Source organism: Myodes glareolus, chromosome 17, assembly GCF_982192425.1.
Source record: "Myodes glareolus chromosome 17, mMyoGla1.1, whole genome shotgun sequence".
Lineage (NCBI taxonomy): Eukaryota > Metazoa > Chordata > Mammalia > Rodentia > Cricetidae > Myodes > Myodes glareolus.
In genome coordinates, this window is record NC_142042.1 from 52,524,262 (window position 1) to 52,540,592 (window position 16,331).

Genomic DNA, 16,331 nt, shown 5'->3' on the forward strand with positions numbered 1-16,331 from the left:
GAAAAGAGATCAAGGGTGGAGAATTACCACCCAAGCAGAGCGGCTGAGGCTGTGCAACTTCTCAAACCTGGTTTGCACGGAGGAGAGGGAGGAGTGCATCCTCTGTGTCCTGACTGGCCAGCCTCCTGTGACTGCTCTGAAGTCACACATAGACACTGAGCTTGGTGTTTATGATCTGTTGCTGTTTTAAACTTACCGGGCTAGAAAACAGGATACCTTTGGTTCCAGGAATGATCTCTGTAAGAGAGGTGTCTGAAGAGCAGGAGCAGTGGGTTTACTGGAGTAAATATGTCATGGTTGCAGATTGAACTAAGCTTTCTCAGAGTTAGTTTTCTTTTTGGATGACTGACAGGTTTCACAGGTAGTATACCTGACCCTAACCCCAAAGTTAAAAGGATAGAGGGGTCTGAAAACTACTTCCCCCACTTCCACGCATAGCCTGGATTACCTCTGAGCATCACTGTGGCTATCTACATAAGATGCTGTGGTCATCCAGGATTTAAAAATGCAAGATGGACATTCTCTGCTTTGCTCCCTGACGTTGAAGTACCTTTTCTTTGTTCACTTAGAGTAGCAGGACACAGGAGTTCTTTAACCAAAGAAGGCAAAAAAATCTGATAACATTTTGTCAGTACTACTATCCTGTAAGCAGTCAAGCCTGCGGTCTCATCCTTTGACAAATTCCAAAGTGGGGCTTCCCCAAGAATAACAATAATGCTCACAAAAGTCTTCTGTGCACAAAATGCTTGGGCATGTATGTATAGATCTCACAATCACTCCAGAGGTTGCAAGGTGGGGATTACTCTATTTTATGGAGTCATTCAGAGAGGTTCAATGAATGATCCAGCCAAAACACAAACCTAGTTTGTTTATTTATTTATTTATTTATTTTTTCTTCTCGAGACAGAGTCTCTCTCTGTAGTCCTGGCTATCCTAGAATGGTTTGTAGAGCAGGCTGGCCTTGAACTCGCAGAGACCCACCCTTCAAATGCTAGGATTAAAAGCGTGCACCACTATAACTAGTTTTTGTTTGCTTATTTGTTTTTAGCTTCAAATACTACATACTCTCCTCAAAGTCTGAGGATGCTGGGCCTGGGGGTGTCAGCTTACCAGCACTTCAGAACAGCCCCAACCCATACAGGAATCCTCCACTGCCAGCAGAGTATCTGAGCAGAGTTTGTAAAGGCTAGGACTACCTTCCCATAACCTCGTAGCCATCGTCCGTTCCCACTGTTACCATCACTACCCAGGAGTCACTCTACAAAGGACCCTGTATCTCAACAGCTTTTGCTTGTCATTCCCTGAGGCCCCACTCCTCCATCCCCCAGATTAACATTAAAATTGTTCTTTTATTTTCTCTAAGTTCGTTTACAGTGGTGCTCAATGCATAGGCAGAGTCAGAGTAATCATGAGAAGAAATGAGTAGACTCTGGGCTTGTATTGGAATTGTCTTTGAGACTTCATTATTTTTAAGAATCACTACCACCCAGCAGTGGTGGTGCACACCTTTAATCCCAGCTCTCAGGAGGCAGAGGCAGGCAGATCTCTGTGAGTTCAAGGCCAGCCTGGTCTACAAAGGGAGTTCTAGGACAGCCATGGTGGTTATACAGAGAAACCCTGTCTCGAGAATCAAACAAACATAAAAGAACCACTACTAACTCCTTGGTGGAAAAGCTAAGATACTATCCCATCCAAGCCCACCTAAGAAACAGTATAAACCCCTGGACCACTGAGACAGGCATTTCATCTACCAGTACCAGCTGTGTCTAACTTTGACAATACAATACAAAGTCTTCACTCAAGAACTGTGCAGTCAAGGGTTTTTTTGTTGTTGTTGTTTTTGTTTTTTAAAATCACAAAACCCCTCATGTTTTAAGTAAGCTTATAATTTTGAGTTGGGCTGCATTTAGTTATTCTTTGCTATGTGCAGATACATGTGGCTTCCGGGCTGTTGTCTGGATACACCTAAGACAAAGGATATCTATGATGCAGAGAAAAATCTCTAAGATGAGGCAGTCAACAAATTTCATTTGACCAAAAGTGTGCTTTTCTCGGTTCCTCCTTCCGCCCTTACTCAAAATGGGGGCCTCAATTTAATTGAAGACAGAAGAAGAGGTAGCTAGCTCAGCTGGTCCCTCCTGGTCCCACATTGGCACACACTTGGTTAGAGATAGGGTAAGCCCTCCAATACCCTATGTATCCCACTGGTATACCCCAACCGGGAAGTCAGAAAGGAGGCTGCAGAAACACAGTGTTCATCAATCATGGGCTGGGACATTACAGCTCTCTGACCTGGGCCCCTGCTTGAGCTGGGGAAAGAACACCTACCTATAGTCAGGATTCCTTCTGCAGCAAACCTTGGTTTTTGGTCCATCCATCTTGGCTCTCACTGCTCTCCTGCCTTCCACCCCCCAACTGCCTCCACATGTGGGCTCAGAAGTCATCATCTGAAGAATTCCACTGCTCACCTCCTGCATAGCAGCACAGCCCCTTGAGGCCGCACACCAGATGGAGGGGATAAAAGTACGAGGTCGTGGCTTCTACAAGAGGTTTTTCTTAAACTAACCCTGACTCCTGGAAAAGAGTCAGAGCAGGGGTATGTCTGCTGAGCTGCTGACAACAGCAGCTTCATAGATCTTGTGTAAAAAGAAAGGAAAATTCTAAGTTGGCTTTCAGTGGAACCTTCCCTACTTCTGTCTGTGGGTCTATTACTGGTCTCATGTGTGTAGTGTGAAGGTGTCTGAGAAGAATGCAAAAGTGGACAAATCAAAGGGCTAATATTTCCTGATCATACGACCTGCATGCTGACATGGAGGCCGAGCCCTCAACAGATCCCTTGTTTCTCTAGGATACATCTGTAAAGTACAAGGAAAGGGAATGAATGTGCACTAGGACATTGAAAAGCCCATCACCTGTGGGCCTTCAAAGGTTTGCATGGAATAAAAAAGGCAGAGGGGTTAGAGAATGATCATCATTGTTAGCATCATGTTGTTGGGTAACAACATGCAGAAACAATTACAAAGAGACAAACAGTTAAGAGACTGGGAAACAAGTCTTAGATGAAAGAAAACGTGAAGGAAATTCATTAGAGATGGTTTTCCATAGGGCTGGAATGTTATAAGATAAGGCATGAACAATGGAAGGTAGTCAGAGGAAGGCAGTCTATATTGAAGGGACTGGTGTATGCTGAAGCTTACAAGCAAGAATGTGCGAGCAATATATGAGGAATTTCAAGCAAGTATATACTATATACATTGGGGAATACAGAGAAATCAGAATGCTGAGGCTGGAGCTTTATTATGAGGTGATTGTGTCAAAAGGTTCAGCGTCTCATAAGAGCTGCACAAAAGCTATGGCAGTGAACTCGGGGCATCTCTGGGAGAGCACTGGGATGAGTTCATTTGATAGAGGGACTCAAAGATAGGTGTTTGTGAAAGCCACAAAAATGTTATGCATCACTAACTACAGATCCTTATCATTTGAAATTCTGGGTTAATTAAATGATATTAAATATCCAGAGCTATGATATACATTAATGTAGTTTTAGGCCCCAAACCTGACATCAATCAAGTCAAATGCATAAGAAATGAGAATGGGAAAAGGAAATAATTTAAAATAGAAAATACATTTCTTCCCCTCACTCTAAACCTTAAAACTTGACTCTCATATTTCATTCGGTATACTGGATTTTTGTGGCCACAAATTTATCATATGTGAGGGCACAGTGGACAGAGGGAAACTTCTAAAGAACTTTAGAGACCCACAAAACATGTTGACTGATAAATGAGAAGACAGTTCTAACTACAGGGCACTGGACCAACAGCTAAAGGTGGACAATTCTGAGCCCATGCGGATCTTGCAGTTGGTCAGGTAAAAACGGCAGTTTAGCAGGTCATACTTGACCTACAAGGACAAAGAGCACAAGGGCAATCCTGCTCCTCTATTTGCTTTCCTGATGCCACTTTCAAAGCCAGCATAAACACTGGTTATGCGCTGGACCCAGTGTGATGCTGAGTACATGTATTTTAATGCTCCTTGAATAAGCCCAAAGGTAAGCAGTATCTTAACTTTCTGCTCTACCTCGCTGGCATGAGTGGGTGCTGGAAGGGAGGCGGCGACTCTACAGCGATAACGTTGGTCAGTGTCATCTCAGCTGTAATCCCTCCTCTCCTAGGCAGTTTATTAAAGGTGATTTCTGAAACCCTTCACAAAAGGAAAGCCCAGGGGTTTACATTCAATTGTGACACCACTATGAATTCATTAAGCAGCTTGTTTCAGGTTGCACTATAATTTCCCCATGTAATGTAAACCCATGGAATCTGACATAAGCTGGTTGCTCGTGCTGGTTATTTTATTTACATTTCTGAATGGAGGGGATTTCAATACTCATAAAATATCTAACTGTCTTATTTTTCATCTCTTCTCCCAGGGCAGCTATTATAAAATAGGCCTAGCGACAGAAGCCTCAACTTGCATGACTGGTTAAGCAACATGGGAAAAGTTATTGCTCAAAAAGCAATTTTAAAAAATTTAATATGGAATTTGAGGCTGAGACAGAGATATGGTTACTCTTAATGCCATCCAGAAGATAAAAGTTCAGGGAAAAGGCTAAATAACCATGTTCCTTATCTTTGTTCCAATTCTGTGAGAGTGGGGAGTAGCTTTACAGAGTTCAAAGGGCTGGAGTTAAGTCTTCCTAGAGACCGAATGCTAGCAGACACAGTCAGTAGTGTCATAGGAATGCAGGCGAATGATGGTTGGGAATGGGCTCCCTACCACACAGTCAGATGGGTGTGCCTTCTTCCCACCCTGTCACCAATTAGACTCTGCATTAGAAGCTGCCGTTATGCACCGAACTTTCTATCTGGAAATGGACATTCTGTTAACCTATGCAGAGAGGGACCACTTCTGCTTACTTCAGTAGGTTTGGCAAGCTTAGAGAGATTGCCAGAGAAATAACAGTCACCAGGGAATTCCAAAGCCTCCATCTGCTACCTTCAAGTCATGACTCACATGATCCGATACCCTTTTATCTGCTACAGCACTGAGTTAATTAGCTTACTCGTCAACGCTCTAGTACAGTTTTCAGGCCTGCTCTTCTACTCCACAAACATCATCATTTAGCCAGTTTCCTTTTTCACTGACACCTGACTTGTATAAACTCAGTAGGCACAGGCTCTGTGTCGAGTTTAATATGTATATAGTAATTCTAGTACTCAGAAGGCTGAGGTAAGGAGGACTGGGATTTGAGGTCAGCCTGGCCTACACAGTGAGACCCTGTTTCAAAACATGAACACCCTAAGGTCATAACCTGAGGGATCTATTTAGTGCATGTTAGTCGACTGGGGCAGCACAGTAAAGACAATATTAGGAGCTGGAGAGATGATGGTTCAGAAGTTAAGAGCACTGGCTGCTCTTCCAGAGGACCTGGGTTCAATTTCCAGCACCCACAGGCAGCTCACAGTTGTAACTCCAGTTCCAGGGAAATCTGGCATCCTCATGCAGACACACATGCAGGCAAAACACCAATGGACATAAAATGCAAATAAAAATTAAAAACAAACTATTTTCGCTGGGTGGTGGCAGCGCACGCCTTTAATCCTAGCACTCAGGAGGCAGAGGCAGGTGATCTCTGTGAGTTAGAGGCCAGCCTGGTCTACAGAGCAAGTTCCAGGACAGGCTCCAAAGCTACACAGAGAAACTCTGTCTCAAAAGAACTATTTTCACTTAGTTGCAAAGCAAACAATCTTGGAGGTCCCCCTAGAAAGACAGACTTGCGAAGGATTCAGAATTGAACAACACTCAGCTTGGAAGAGGGCACAACAGGAACTTACTGCTGCATCCCAGTGTCCTTCTGTCTGGTTTTTAAAATGTGCATGGCACATGCCTATGGGTAGTGCTGCAGGGTTAGACAGTGAACGTGTGAGCTCTGGGAGATGTAGGGCATTGTCTCCTGCCCTTTTCCTCACACACACAAAAACCAAGGCACCGCTTCTAACTCACTACTCTAGTCTGCTCCCAGGACACTGCAGTGTTTCACTTTCACCTGGGACGTCCTTCAGCCACTGGTAACCTGTCACTATTGGGACTGAGATAATATAAAAGAGGAAAAATATGGGATAGGAGCTTTATGGCAGTTACCATGGGACTAGGAGGTGAGACTTTTCTTAAATGTGTCATTGAGGAGCTCTTCATTTTGTGTTAATTCCTAAACGATTTATACAGAGATTATACTAAATATTATCTTATAAAGCTATGAACTTAGGCAGTGAGGTATAAAGAAGAAAATATTCCATGTTACATCTTTGAAAGGGAATAAAGATACTTCTTCATCTTGTTGGACTTAAGGACTCTAGCCAGATGGATACAGAAAGGAGGGCCCTCCCATGAGTCTAGATTGACTTCTGCAGTTATTTTGGAGGCAACTGAAATAACTTGTCACCTAAGACATATTAAAATGAAAGGATGAGCCGGGTGGTGGCGCATGCCTTTAACCTCACACTCGGGGCAGAGGCAGGCGGATCTCTGAGTTTGAAGCCAGTCTGGTCCACAGAGCAAGTTCCAGGAGAGCTAAGGCTGTTACAAAGGGAAACCCTGTCTCAAAAAATAAATGGAGGGAGGGAAGAAAGACTCTCTACTGTGGCAACAGTTCCTACCTCACACTTACACATCTTCATGTCCTGCTTAACCCTCTACTTCAAGACTATGAGCATTTGTGAACAAGAATTGTATCTTATACTTCATAAAGGAAACCGATAAATATTTTTTATTGCATAAGGATTTAACAAGGGCTGATGGGAATGACCCAGCTCATAAAGTGCTTGCAGCATAACCAAGAAGCCCTGAGTTCTAATTCCTAGCACCTACATAAAAAGCCAGACGCAGCACTGTGTGCTTATAATCCCAGTTCTGGGAGGGCAGGGACAGAGGAGTCCAGCCAATCAGTGTGTTCCAGGTTCAGTGAGAGATGCTGTCTCAAAAACCAAGGCGAAGAGTGACAAAGGAAGACAACAGATGTTGACAGCTGGCTTCATGTGCACATGATAGGCACTCACACTGCACACATAAGCACACGCAAAAACACCAAACAAAAATGAACAAACAAATCCATTAGTAGTGATACTTTAATGCAATGAATTTGAAACTCAAAGATTTATAATGTGCTTAATAGTTAGCATATTCTTTTTAATGCTGAGGCTTTTTTAAAAGTCTAAACTTTGAAAACAAATTAAGATAAGCCTTTTGGAGTTCTTCCATTCAACAAGCTGATACTGAAAGCTTTTTTTTCAGGGTATCCAGGACTCTCTGAACTGCATGTTCCAGTGTAGTTTTTGTTTTGTTTTTAAAAGGTGGTATTACAATAGCTAAAATAGACCAAGACCAAATGAATAAGAATAGTCTTCACAGGCAGGGTTTAGCTAAATTAGAGTCTCTGGTCTCCCAGTAAAGGCGAAACCCCCAAAGGGATCAGAGTCAAGTAAATAAAAAATCCAGCTGAATTTTATCAGAGGGCAGAGTTTCAACTTTGAGTACCCCAGCAACAGGGGATGAATTATGTATAAGATTAGTGAAGTGCCTTCATCCACACTCCAGCCAGAGAACATTTTTCTACTCGCTGTGACTGAGGGAAAAACAGCAATGCATTTGCCCGCCAAGAGCAGCTGTGGCTGTACTCTGGATAGGAGTCTAACAACATTGAGGATTAAAATTTAGTTGTAATGAGGCTGCTATTGGGAGAAAAAGATTGAATTCTGGCTTCAGAAAGAAAAGAGGACAAGAGCACACTGAACAGAGGAGAACAAGGGCCAGCATGCTCCTGAATGTGTCTTAACTTCTCAAGTGGCTTCTTTATCACACTGGTCACAGACACCCATACACATTTTACCTCTGGAATGCTTGGAGTTTCAGCATGAAGAGAACTCTCATAATAAAGTCCCTTAACTGCTGAGTATCATGTGAAACCCAAGTAATGTATTTCCTTGAAGTTCCTTACTGCCAAGATGGACCCAAGATAGTCTTTAAATTTATGTCTATTTTTATATTAAAAATTATTTATGATTGAATGTGTGCATGCATGTGTGTATGCCCCAGCAGTGCACACATGGAGGTCAGGGGACAACTTTGTGGGGTCAGCGCCATTCTTTCTTCTTTTACAAAGGTTCCTGGAATTGAACTCAGGTCTCTAGACTTGTGCAGTAAGCACCTCTACCTGCTGAGTTCTCTTGCCAACCCCTTAAGGCAATCTTGTTTGTTTGTTTTTGTGACAGGGTCTCTCTACTTAGCCTTAGCTGTCCTGGAATTCACATATAGACCAGACTGACCTCAAATGCACAGAGATCCTCTAGCCTCTGCCTCCTGAGTGCGGGAATTAAAGGTGGGTGCCAACACCCAGCCCCTAAGGCAATCTTAACATTATTACAGGCAAATAATCTCCTCTTTTAAATTGGTAAATACTCAAAAACACAAACTTTCCTCATCAGCAGTAAGGGGCACATCCACTGATAAAACTATCAGAAGTCTAATTGCTGCCTAAAACCCCCACTTCAGCAAAAGAGAAAGTTATGGATATTTTAGACCAATAGTTTATTCTGCTCAGCTAAACTTACCCTCATAATCCTGCACAAACTTATAATTTGATTTTGAGAGAAGTTTCATATTGAAATATAAGATATGCATTTATTTACAATTTGTGGTGAAACTTTTTTTAGGGTTGCTGAGTAGCTCAATGATAGAACATTCCTCTAGAATGAACAAGGTCCTGATCCCAAGCATGTAGACATGCATGAGCGTGTGTATGTATGTGTGTGTCATCTTAAACACAGGCTGATCCTAGTACTTGAGAGGCTGAATCAGGAAGATTGCTGGCAACCTAAACTAGAACCTCACACTTGGGAAGATAGATGCTCTAGTACTGAGCTACGAAAATTAACAGCTCCAAAATTTGTTTTTACTCTGAGTTCATTAGATTCCTTTTGCAATAATTATAAGCCAAGGGCTAGCGTTCCTTTATATTTCCGTCTGTTTTAAGCAGAGACTCTGCGGTTGTTCATTCAGTTACATACCTGGTATAAATAATACACAAACAGCACTCTTCACTCTTAGGCAGCTAATTAATTAATTAATTAGCAAGAAGAGGATTGAAGTCTGAAAGCTGGAAAAGCAAGTGTGCAATCTTTACTTTAAAGCATCAGAGTCTACTAGCAAACTCACAGGGTTCCCAGGCAGCTTTGACTTACAGTAAGCATTTCTTGAATCTAAACTTCCTTCCTGGTTTTCTGGCAATCCACATCAGCTTTTTAATTTAAAAAATTTCTTGATACTCAACCCTTATAGGAAGACTTCTCTAGCAAAGACATCTGGCCATCTCCATCTTTGTCTTTTGTTGTTTCCTAATGGAATCCTATTGTGTAGCTCTGGCTGGTCTGGAACCCACTGTATAGACCAGGCTGTCCTTGAACTCACAGAGGGCCTGCCTCTGCCTCCCGAGTGCTGAGATTAAAGGTGGGCATCAATGCGCTGGCACCACTCTGTTCTCTGCTTGGTACGAAACTTATTCTTTTCTACTTGTTTTGATGTAAGTTGTGAGGTGCTGTGTGTGTGTGTGTGTGTGTGTGTGTGTGTGACAGGGTTACACTATGTACCCACTCTGGCCTTGAACTCAACTCTTGTCTCAGCCTCCTGAAGGTTGAGATTATAGATATAAAACACTATGCATAGACTATATTACTGAAACCAAAAATATATATCATGACTAAAAGTAAAAGACTGTCCTATGCATTGTGAAATTTTAGGTAATTAACTTTCATGACTCAAGTTTCCCAGCCATATAACACTATAAATTAATGTCTTCTAATAAGAATATAACAAGTATAAAGTTTTTAAAAATAAAAAAATCTAAAAATTAAAGTGTTTAAAAATCTTAAATAATTTTACTAATTTAGTTCTTTTAAATATTAGAAATTTGATTCACCAGGGATGCTGTGGGACAATAGTCTGTACCCTGTCACTTGCATTTTAAATAAACGCTGGTTGGCCAGTAGCCATGCAGGAAGTATAGGCAGGGTGACCAGACAGGAAGTAGAGGTGGGGCAATGAGAATTCTGGGAAGAGAGAAGTTTCAGAGCAGCCATCACCCAGATGCAGAAGAAGCAAGATGTGACTGCCTTGCTGAATAAGGTACCGAGCCATGTGGCTAACACAGACAAGATTAATGGGGTAATACAAGATGTAAGAATTAGTTAATAAGAAAAGCTTGAGCTATTCGGCCAACCAGTTTATAATTAATGTAGACCTCTGTGTGTTCCTTTGGGGCTGAACGAATGAAGGACCGGGTAGGACAGAAACCTTGGTCAACACAGGGAAGGTCATGAAACTCAAGAAGAAAAAGCTAAAAAATATTCCTCAGTATTGTAATTTTCTTTGTATCCTACTATTCTTTCCCTTTAAAGAACTTTAATGCATCTGCAGGACAAAAACCATTTCAAAAGCAACAAATACGTACATCTTCTAGACTGAACTCCCATGCACACAGTATGAGTGTGGGATACGCAGTTCATCTAATGTTAATAACAAGTCTTCTGAGACTGCTGAGCAACCAATCCATGGACTGACACACAACCGACTAACCAGTAAATATATTAGTGACAGGATGTCTTATACTTTGGTACCGAGACTCATTTTGATTGAGACAATAATTAAATATACTGCCAAAAATATTCAGGGAGAGCTTTTGAGAATCTCTGGCATATACAAAGAGAAAAAAGGGTGCTTTCCATAAGCTTCAAGAGAGGTCTGAGGAAGTCATCTGGCAGTGCCACATTGTTCTGCTATTCTTTTCTTCCTACTTTGAAAGATTTCAGCACTTGAAAAATATGAAAAAAAATACATGAAATTTCATGAATATCTAAGTCTGGATAGCCCAAAGACTTAGGAAAGGACCAAACATGACTGGCAAAAAAATTAAAAAAAACAAACAAACCTGACCTGTCATACCATAAGCTCATTCTGCTACCTTTAGAATTTCTGGGAATGCCTCAGCTACATTACTGCAGGGTTAGTGTGATTGCAGAACACTATTTTGCAGGAATATAAGTTTAAAATATTTAGAAAATAATTCCAAATAAGTGAAGAAATTTACATTGTCAGTTTCATTTCTTTTTTGAGGCAGGGTCTCATGTAGCCCAGACTGGCATCAAACTTGGTATGTAGCTTATGATGACCTTAAACTTCTGGTCCATCTGCCTCTACCTCCCAAGTGCTGGAATTACAACCACCATTCCAGCATTTTGTTTATTCTAAGCAAGCACTCTTAACTAACTGAGCCATATCCCTAGCTGTCAGTCACAATTCTGAATGTAATTCTATATATTAAACAAAGAGAAATTACAGGTTTTTAGCATTAATTAGGTCAAATGTGAGAAATATTCTTTCACTTATGAACAACTTTCACATTTACTAGTTATGATGATTTTTTAAAAACAAAGAACTTTTCAAGATAGACATATCTTTTTATGTTATATACTAATATGGCTATAATTGTTTATCAACTTCCTAGCTCTTAAATTAATCTTTGGCCCTGGGGGAAAATAATGAGAGATAGTAGATAAACCTTCCCCAAAGTTTTTTTCATTATTCACTAAAAGATATTTGGCATTTGTGTGTGCTTATTATTTTTAAAAATTTAATTTGGGAAGAAAATTTTTAATTATTTTTAGGCAGGGCCTGAAGAATCCCCAGTGAGGCATTTTGTGGAGGGGTCCTTTGTTAGTGTAAGAACTGACCTTCTATATCTTTGGAAATCATGCAACTTGGCTAATGTAGTCCTTAAAGAATTAATCAAGCAGACTGTAAGGCCTTGGCTACGGTGGAGCCAGCCAATTATGAGCTGCTCTGAAATTCATCTCTGTACATCCAACAACATTTTCCCACATAGAGATTAGTGGAGGATGTGGAGACAAGGTCTGCTCCCACTAGCACAGCTACAGCGTGCGCTCAGCAAAACTCAACAGAGTCAAATTTATTTGGTACTCTTTTGTTGTTGTTGTTGTTCTTGCCTTAGCCCTAATACCTTTTTTGACAGCATCGCAGTGACTATCCTATTTAGTTAAAACTCAATGTGGAGCTTTGGCATTCAAACACGTTATCTTGATGCAGAGCACTGGAGCCACAGCTTCAGGTCTGAATCCATCAGGAAGCTGGTGAAATCCCCGCAGAGCGTCTTTAAATCTTTTGTGATAACAGCCTCCAAGCCTGGCTAAGAAGCAAGCTCTTTCTGCAGAGTGGAACTGAAAGGGGCCAGAGTGGGTGAGACTAGCTCGCTGAGGGGAGAGCAGTGCTGTTCTTAAATAAAGACACTCCTTTCAGATAAGAGAATCAGATTCCCAGAGCTGCTTGCTGGCTACCCTTTCTTTGAACCCTCATATTTAACCCAGCAGGCTTCAAGGCAGGTGAGAAAATGACCTACCACTTAAAAGCAATTTTTCCTTTTTCAGGAATCCTGGCCTTGGAGAATATCAGCTCTGGTATCAGTACATTCCACATCTTCAGGGATTTATGCAACCTTTTCATTGCTCTGTGCATAATGTCAGATGAGGTTTTCATCTCAGTCTGGAGAAAAATATCCTAACTTGCTGAAAACTAAGTCTGAATCCACATAGCTTTATACCATGAAAAAGGGGAGAGGGTGCTAAAACCAGTAATCATTCTAGCTCATTCATCCTCATCCATTTCTTTAAATTTGATACACAGTGAGAATTTTAAAAATCATTAATCTTAGGGCTGGGAATGTATCTCAGTTTGTAGAGGGCTAGTTTGCCATGTTCAAAGTCCTAAGAACTCAAGGTCATCCTTAACTACATAGTGAGTTCCAGAACACCTGCTATACACAACACCTTGCCTCAAAAATAAAAAACCCCAAGTCATTAATCTCCAGTGCCTGGCGTTATAAAAACACATTTTTGTAATAAATGTATCTTAAGAAATTCAAATAGAATTTGCTTTAACATGTGAGCTAAAACAAAAAGATACAAGAGAAAGAAGATGAAATGGTAATAACAAAATATTTATATTTGGTCACACATGGTGACACATGCCTACAGCCATGGATACTTTGAAGACTGAGGTTTGAGGATCACTTGAGCCCATGAGTTTGTGACCCACCCTGGCAACAAAGTGAGACCCATCTCTAACAAAAGGGGGGAGCAGTAATGGGGCAGGAAGATGAAGAGATAATAATAATTTGATAAGTTTTTTTACGTGGCTTTGCCTTATTAAGAAGTAGGAAAAGAATATTTCATCAGTTTCTACTTTATATTGTCATTATAGATCTGAGCCAACTGAAAAATCCTTACACAGTTTATAACATGCCAAAACATTATGTCCTACAAACCAGTTTGCAGTACCAGAAAATGGAAACATTTTTCTTCTTTTTGTGGTTCACGCACACATGATGTATCAATTGCATAACTTAATTATTTAAATGACATCCATCTATCACTTATACTTCAACTACTGTGGAAAAACTCATTGTGAGCTTATTATTATCCTCCAAATGTACAGAGAGAGGTTTTTCCACTGTAGCCCCTCTTTAGTGGTGACAATGATGACAATGAGAGGAACAATATCCACTTACTTCTTACTGTGGAAAAACATAGCTCTAAACACTTGATATATATTAAACTCTTTTGCCCCCAACACAAACTATGTAGTACTCCTTCTCACTTTACAGTTAAGCGAGAAGACTGCCTAACTTATGTGAGACTGCAAGACAGTTCAGAGTCAGGGCTGGGTCCAGAGCAAAGCAGAGTGGTTCCAGAGTGTTGCTCATAACCACTTTGTAATGCTGCCCCTTCTCCATTCACTCCGGTAAGGCAGCCCACTAGCCTAGGGTTCCAAATCCCTCATAGGGTAGAACAAGGCTTCTCAAGCTTTAAATATGCATGTAGAATAAGGAAGGCACGGACTCTAACTCAGGAGGTCTGCAGTAAAGCCTTAAGCTGTGCATGTTTAACAAACTCCTAGAGGAGGGTGGTGTTCCTAGAGTACACAACGTATTTTTATGAAGTGGTGGAGTGTTATAGAATATTTGTTTAACTATGTAAAGATGTGTTGCTGTTTTCCCTTACCTGCCTAAGGTACCTGATTGGTCTAATAAAAAGCTGAACAACCAATTGTTAGGCAAAGGATGGGTAGATGGGGCTGGCAGGCGGACAGGAAAGAGGAGCTGGTCAGTCAGCAGGGAGCCAGACAGACAGACATGGAGGAAGCAGAATGAACAGTACAGTAGATGAGATAAATGAGCCTCGAAGCAGCATATAAATAAATAGAAATGGGTTAATTTAAGTTAAAAAAAAAACAACTAGGTAGAAACAAGCCTAAGCTGAGGCCGAGCATTCATAATTAACAATAAATCTCTGTGTTATGATTTGAGGGCTGGTGGTCCAAGAAAGCTTGCTACAGTGAAGAACTAGAAGAGGAGCCTCTAGCTCTTTCCTGCATGTCTGCTGTCAAAGTATTTAAGCACTGTATATTATAAGGGCAGACTGTCTATTCACATCCATTAGCTTTTACACAGGACCTGTCTTTGGAATAACTGCATGCCACAGACTGATACACAGGTTCCATCAGTAAGTATGTGGCTTTTAGAAATTGAAAACACACATGTAAAAGCCTTAGGGATAAAATGTGACTATAAAAGTCCACTCTTAGCAATTTTTTAAATATTATATATACCAACTATACAAATACAGTATATAAATGTTTATTGTTCATCAACTAGAATAATAATATATTAGTAACTTTTGGTAAAAAGAGAGAGAGAGAGAGATAGAGAAAGAGAGAGAAACATCTACTTTAAACTAAACTATGTCATTCTTCATTCTCCAGTCTCTGCTAAGAATGCTGAGGAACCTTAAAGTTTTTCTGGTGCCACTAGTGACCTCTTCAGCCAAGGCAGTTACTATATGAACACTATGGATAGAGACTGGAGTCCACTCCACAGTCATTTTGGGCAGAACTTGAGGGAAATACACTGGTGAGCTACATCTCTACTCTAGATTCTGGATCTCTCTTTGCTCTCCTGCTCTATTCTTCCTTCCTACACCACTGTCTTGAGAAAAACTCAGGAACCATCTCTCGTTGCCTGTCTGTATTTTAAAAACATGGATTAAAGCCCCCCCCCCACTTCTTTTTCTTCTCTTCTAGCTTTTAATTGGATAGGATTCCCTTTCTGTTCCATTTTCTCCATGCTCCTCACATAGTGAGGCATGAGAGTTTGAGATGCACTCATTCCCAGCAGCACCACTATAATCAACAGGAAAATCTATTACTAAGCTTCCTTCCCACACTAAGAGGAAATGGAATGGTCAATCTGCACCTCACACATCTGTACTCCCTGAGCAGCAGTGGGAAGTCATTCATTTTGGAGACTGCCTCAAAATCAAATGCATACTCAGACTCCTAGGCTTACAGCCAGTGGCATCTTAACACATTATATAGTTGACCTTCAGGGAAAACAGGGAATGAGCCAGTGTCCATAGCATGGGTGCCATAAGAGCTAACTAATCTGTATGACACAAAATATAAACTATTCTTTTTTGTTTGTTTGTTTGTTTGTTTCAAGACAGGGTTTCTCTGTGTAGCCCTAGCTGCCCTGAAACTTGTTCTGTAGATCAGGTTGGCCTCAAAAATCCCAAAGATCTGCCTGCCTCTGCTTTCCAAGTGCTAGGATTAATGGTGTGTGCCACCACTGTTGGCTAAAATAAACTATGAGAAAAACAAGTAGTTATAATGGAAGCACATAGATATAGAAAATATACTACCAAGTAAACTGATTCTTCTATGACTCTCAGTGCATGTCTTATGTTTGAGAATATAATAAAAAATACTTTCTTTTGTGTTTTAACCCATTATTTGGTGAATATGCTATGACATAAAAGGGATATGCATTTTTATTTATTTGCTTATGCTTAATTTATTACTATTGTGCTTATATAATGGGAGAGGCACATGCGTCATTACATGTATGAAGGTCAGAGCACAACTTTGTAGACTTGGTTCTCTTCTTCTACCTTTATGTAGATTTGAATTTAGATTGCTTAGATTAAGCTTAGCAACAAGTACTTTACCTGTTGAACCATCTTGCCAACCCCCAAGAAATGTGCACTTTTACAATAAAAATTATTAAAAGAAAATTATTTGGTGATATTAATATATCTGTGTAGAGGAATGAAAAGATACCATTTTAGTATCAGTCATCAGCCAGACAATGGTGGCACATGCCTGCAATCCCAGCACTAGGGAGGCAGAGGCAGGCAGACCTCTGTGAATTTGAG

The 16,331-nt window shown here is 40.7% G+C and overlaps 1 protein-coding gene across 1 annotated transcript in view; it reads right to left on the minus strand.

The window, feature by feature from the left end:
• Nucleotides 1-16,331, minus strand: part of St7l (suppression of tumorigenicity 7 like) — a 76,881-nt gene that overhangs the window by 4,031 nt on the left and 56,519 nt on the right. The window lies entirely within an intron of this gene.